Genomic DNA, 6,000 nt, shown 5'->3' on the forward strand with positions numbered 1-6,000 from the left:
CACAATGTACGAGTCTGAGGACCATGAGCGACGGGAGACGGTTGGCCGAGAGGGCGGCTCGAGACGGCGCGCGGGTCAGCAGGGCCAGTGGCACGAGTATGATGAGCCGGAGGACGATACCCAGGAGCACCTCCATCTTCTGACAGACCCCGCCGAGAAGAGCAGTCCTAAGCAGTTCGCAGGCGCGTGAGGGGAGACGCGCAGCGAATGTGTCCAAATGACAATTAGGCCGGCGTTGGCATACCCGGGTTGGCGGCAGGCGGCGAGCTCGGAGGCTATGCAAGCTGCTAATCTATGGCGCGGCCATTTTGAACCAGGGCCCCGACACCAGGCACATAGCCGAGTTTTTAGGGACACAGATGAGGGAGTTTTCATGGGTTCCGGCTGTTTTCATTTTCATTTTTATCTGTTTGTCTTATGAGCAAAGGGAAACCAGCAGAAAGTACGTTTTGCCATTCGAGTTGCAATCGCACGCGTGCATCTCAGTTTATTTGGGAGGTGGGCAACCAATTTAACCTCCAACCGATTGATGGAAGCTGGGTGGACAGTTCAACCGAGGTTTCATACGACTGGTCATCCACAACCGATCAATCCGAGACCGGTTGTGGACCCACCGAGGAAAATGTCCATCGGTGGTTCACTACCCGATGATTTCGAATCATCGCTGGGTAGGAAATTGCGCTCGGAGAAGTTCTCCGAGGAAGAGGGTTTTTCCCTGGAAAGGTTCTCTGTTTTAAATTGGGTGCGAGCCTCCCAGATTAACTGGGATGCACGTATGAAAGGCTTATATGTTGAGAGTGATATGTGAGTAACAATCAGTTAATGTGTTGTCAGATGAACCAACAAGGTAACAACCAGCTCATTAGATGAACCATATAAGTAACTGGTTGAGAGAGAGATAATGAATGTGACTGGTATTGAATAACAGGAATCAAAAACTAATGCTAATAGGTGTCTTCATGTGGTATGATAGATGGACATTTCGTGCAATACTCACAATGTGAGAAGAGCAGTATTCACGTGCAATACTCACAATGTGAGAAGAGCAGTATTCACAATGTGAGGGGAGCAATATTCACAATGGTATGAAAATGTTGACGACACAAGGTAAGAAAATGAAAATTGATGAAAATGATTCAAGTTGGAAGAGCATCTCAGCAAATTCACAAAAAATGATATTCTTTGATCAGGTGTTTTTTGTGGCTGTGGTATGACTGAGCTTAGAAAAGGAAGACAACCTTCCATGCTCATGGGCAAGATTTCCTGAGCTGTTGACAAATTTGAGAATGAATGTCTGTCAGTTAAGCTAATCTTTTGAGGGGAGAACACAAAAGGGAGTCAAAAGAGAGTGAAAAACACACCGGCTGTTGACAAAATTGAGAAGGAATGCCTATCAGCTACGTTAATCTAGGTAAGGGAGAACACAAAAGGGAGTCAAAAGAGAGGGAAAAACACACCGGCCCGGATTGTCTCTATGGTAAGTTACAAAAGGGCAAAGTTAAGAGGACATGGCCATTAGATCCAAACACATGAATTCTGGTAATGAAAATCAGCGCGTACCGCAGTAAATGTACCGCTTTCCAAACAAGCTAATCATTGGAACAACAGAAACATTCATTTTGAGCATTAAGCTGATCCACAAATGTGTAAACAAGGGAAAGAAACTGAAATATACCGAAGAAGCCTGAAGGTGTTTCGAAAGACAGTTGCCTCCATATAGGTTTTGAAGGAGTACCAGATTTGGATGCCGAACCTTCAAGTGCAGAATAAAGCTTGATCAGTCGGGTGTTTAGCAACATATTGTAGAGCCAAACCGTCCACAGTACCTCCACCGCAACCAAAGCAGCCAAGCAACTTGCTCATCATAGGTGCAGCACTCAGACCGGGATACAAACAAGACAGTTGGATGGCAAGGACAATGAGCACGTGCATGGAAGTAGCAAGCTTCATTGTTTCAATAACGAGTGCTGGACTTGGCTGAGGTTGGTTAACAAGGTAATAAAGAAGGTGGGTGCAGACGACGAGGAAATCTGGAGTGATTCGATGGTGGAGTGTTGCCCTTGGGCTGACTGTCAGTCGCCTTTTATAAGCCTGAGTCATCGGGGTGTTTCTGTAACAAATACCATGAAAGTATGGCTTATGATGCTTAATAATCCTTTAGTTTTGATCATTTATCGCGGCTATTGGGGTTTTAATTAATCAAATGATGATGTTGCGATCGGCATGACTATGACGTATTGTGCAGGATTGTCGTCATTCAGATCGTCCTTCTTTGTTGACTATGTTATCCTTTGTTCCCGAAGTTTGTTTTCCCTTCCTCTTTCTTTCTCATCGAGATATTCTATGTCATTAGTTCCTCATACTATAAATCCGAGAAATCAATCTCTATACTTTATCAAAGCAAAATCTTATCATTGAACTAAATTGATCTACTATTCAAGCATCGGCGAGTTTATCCTCTCGGATAAACTTCATAGCCTATACATAGCTAACTGAATAGTAGGCCGGTCATCACACAAAAATATCTACTTATACAAGTAGATACCAATTTTTTTTCGTTATTCAATCTACTTAGTTTATGTCTCAATCGTCGGTGGCTGTTTCTCCTATTACACCGATTCGGAACTCTCCACGTTTTACCCCATCTCCTCCAAACAATACCTTGCACCCGGTTCCGATGTCAATCCCTCCTCAGCCACACCCTTTCTTTTCCGTAAACTCTCCTTCTCCCATCGATCACGGTTCCCCATTGTTTATAAACTTTTCGCCTTGTCAAATTCCAACTCCTGATACTCGTAGGATTCCTCCGGTAGAGCCAATGGCGGGGTTGAGCGGTCAACATGGTCAACAGCCATTAGCGGGATCGAGTGGTCAACAGGCTCTTCAAGACAATGATCTGTTGACTTTACTTGCTACTTTGCGGGTCGATAATTCAGCACAGTCAACCCTCATTCAATCCCAAGCAGCATCGATCGCACTTTTGAATGCTCAAGCTCGTCAAGATAAGAAGGCAATTTCGGATTTACAGACCGATGCGAGTAACATCAAATCTGTTTTTCATTCGGAGCTTCGAAAATTTCAGTCTGAAACGCAACAAACGATTTCCCATCTTCGTGGAATCGTGGACGGTCATAATGAAGGATTGAATGGAAGATTGGGTTGTTTGGAATTTTCTACGGCGCAACCACCTGTTGTTGAGCGTCCAAGAGTTTTCATTGAACCCCCTCACAATGCTCACATTTACTTCACGGGTATGCCACGCGAGACTAATAACTTTTGTTTCTACATAAGAAACACATTCAAGCAAATCAGAGACCAGTTTGTTACGGAGAAACAGAAGATTCTTTGGATTTCGGGATTTTTTTGCCCCGCTTCCGGCCGTATGGATGAAGAAGTACCTTCATACACGTGGTGGCGCGGTTTGTTGTCGAAGAATGCCTCCGAGCTCGATCTTCCTACTTTACAAGCCTCTGCAAGAATGGACTATGTTATTCCGGAGTTGATCAATTCCGATGCCTTTATTCACACTATTGAAACTACCTTTGCTAACTGACATGAATTGGAACAAGCTGAGGCAGCTTTTAATTCAGCACGACAAGGCTCCAAATCGATCGAAGAGTTTAACATTATCTTTAATGCTTTGCTCCGACCTCTTAAATTGGCGGAGCGGACCAAGTGCATCGCTTACGACAAAGCAATCGACCCAAACATTGTCAAGTTGGCTCTTTTCCGCGGTTCTTGGGATGAAACGGTGGACCTTGAAGGAAGACAACATTTGGCGTCGTTGGTCTCTTGTAATGTGGCGGGAGTCAGCAAGATTCTTGATCCTTGCTCTCATCAAAAGGTGCAACAGATCCCTGTCCAGCCTTGCAATCATCAACCTAAAGGTCTTCCGTCTCAATCGACTACCGCACGCCCTCCGCCCACTCTTGCGAAAGCCTCAGAAGATGTTCCAATGGATATCAACAAGATAACCGCTGCTATGAAGGACGCCGGTTTCTCTTATACGGCGTTCCGCAAGGGGTGCGTGGACCAAGGCATTTGCATTCGATGTGGTGGCGAATACAATACGGCGCATTACAACGCGCGAGGTTGTGTCCTGGGAGAGGATATGGAAATGGATATGTCAGATATGATGGCTTTGTGGAAGGAGTGGGGTGGACGTTCGAGTAGAAGGAAGAAGTCGGGAGGCAAGAAGAGCGACTCTATGTGGGCACCTGAAAACCGAGCAGATTGCCGTGCGACTTCTGCGCGACAGCCTCCGGCGGACTCTCAATCGGATGCCAACGCTTCTCCTGCGGGTTGGCCTGATAAAGGGAAGAAGAGAAAAACCTTGGCGGAGGTTGGGGGTTTGCCATTCAAGAAGAGAGCGACGGATTCGGTTGATGCCGCTGCTGATCCGGCCTTGGCGGCTGATGCAGTAACCATGGGGGAAATGTCAGCCGGTGAAATATATTTTAATACTTGTATGGCGGAGAGGATGGGCGAGTCTAATAGTAAGCAGTCGTATTTCATTAAGAAATCTAATTGTTTGGACAACCGGCCGTTCTTTACTGGTACTTTGCTGATAAACAATAGGCAAGAAACTGATGTCTCTGTTTTGGTTGACTCGGGCGCATCTTCCTCTTTCATTGATATTGATTTTGCTCGACAGATTAAAATCGAGACTTTTCAAATGCCGGTGGGAATGAAGTGCAGCTCTTTCAACGGCTCAGCGGCTTCGTCCGGTGAAATTCTTTCTTACGCAAAAGGGAAAATTTTGATTCCCACGGTTTCTGGTTCCTTTCTCTCTTCCAACGTTATTCTACACTTAACTAAATTAGCTTCAGCCAATATGATATTAGGACATTCGTGGTTAAGAGACTCCGGCTCATTTGTTGGCGGGTCAGAAGGCAATATCGTCATGTATGAATGTAGACAGGAGATTTGTGATACGTCCTGCAATGAATTGAATGCTCTTATCTCAAGATTTTCTGACGTTTTTGTCACAGAGTCGGGGGCGGAGTTGCCACCGCATCGTGGTCAATTTGACTGTAAAATTGATTTAAAGGAGGGAGCAATTCCTCCTTTTGGTAAGATGTACAATTTGAGCAAATCCGAGCGGGATGAGCTTAAGGCTTATATCAATGACAATTTAGCTAAAGGTTTTATTTGTGTTTCTTCTTCTTCAGCAGCAGCTCCAATATTCTACGTAAAGGTACCCGGCAAAGCAAATTGCCCTTGTGTCGACTACCGGCTTTTGAATGGTATGACTAATCGTGATTTGTATCCTTTGCCGGTGATCGCGCATTTGCTTAATAATCTGCAGGGTTGCAAATACTTGTCGAAGATCAATCTTAAGGTGGTGTTCAATTTGTTGCGGGTGGCTGAAGGACATGAATGGAAAACAGCATTTTGTACCCCTTGGGGTCTGTACAAGTATCAGGTGATGCCCTTTGGGTTGGCTAACTCCCCCGCGACTTTTCAGCGGTTTATTCAGCATGTGCTGAGGAAGTTTTTGGACGTGTGTTGCTTCGTATACATTGATGACATATTAGTTTATTCTAGGTCTCGGGAGCAGCATCTTGCTGATTTGGAGAAGATTTTGCAGAAACTTCGAGAATTTTCTTTGAAGGCATCTCTAAACAAGTGCAAATTCTTTTGTTCAAAGGTTACATTTTTAGGATTTGACATTACGGATAAAGGTCTGAAGATGAACGCGGTTAAGTTGAAGACTATTGAAGATTGGCCGTTTCTAATTACGGTCAGGGGTTTACGGAAATTTTTAGGTTTTACGAATTTTTACAGACGATTCATTCCTCATTTCTCAACGGTAGCAGGCCCCTTGACAACTCTGACACAGGATAAGTATAGTGACGCGACTGCGTTGGATTTGACGGCGGCCTTGTGTGCTTTCAATAGATTGAAGCAGTTGTTTATTAATGAGCCTTTACTTTTACATTTTAATTTTGAAAGGGATCGAGTGGTTCATGTAGACTCATCCGGTTATGCTATCGCTGC

This window comes from Puccinia triticina, chromosome 9A (assembly GCF_026914185.1).
Source record: "Puccinia triticina chromosome 9A, complete sequence".
NCBI lineage: Eukaryota > Fungi > Basidiomycota > Pucciniomycetes > Pucciniales > Pucciniaceae > Puccinia > Puccinia triticina.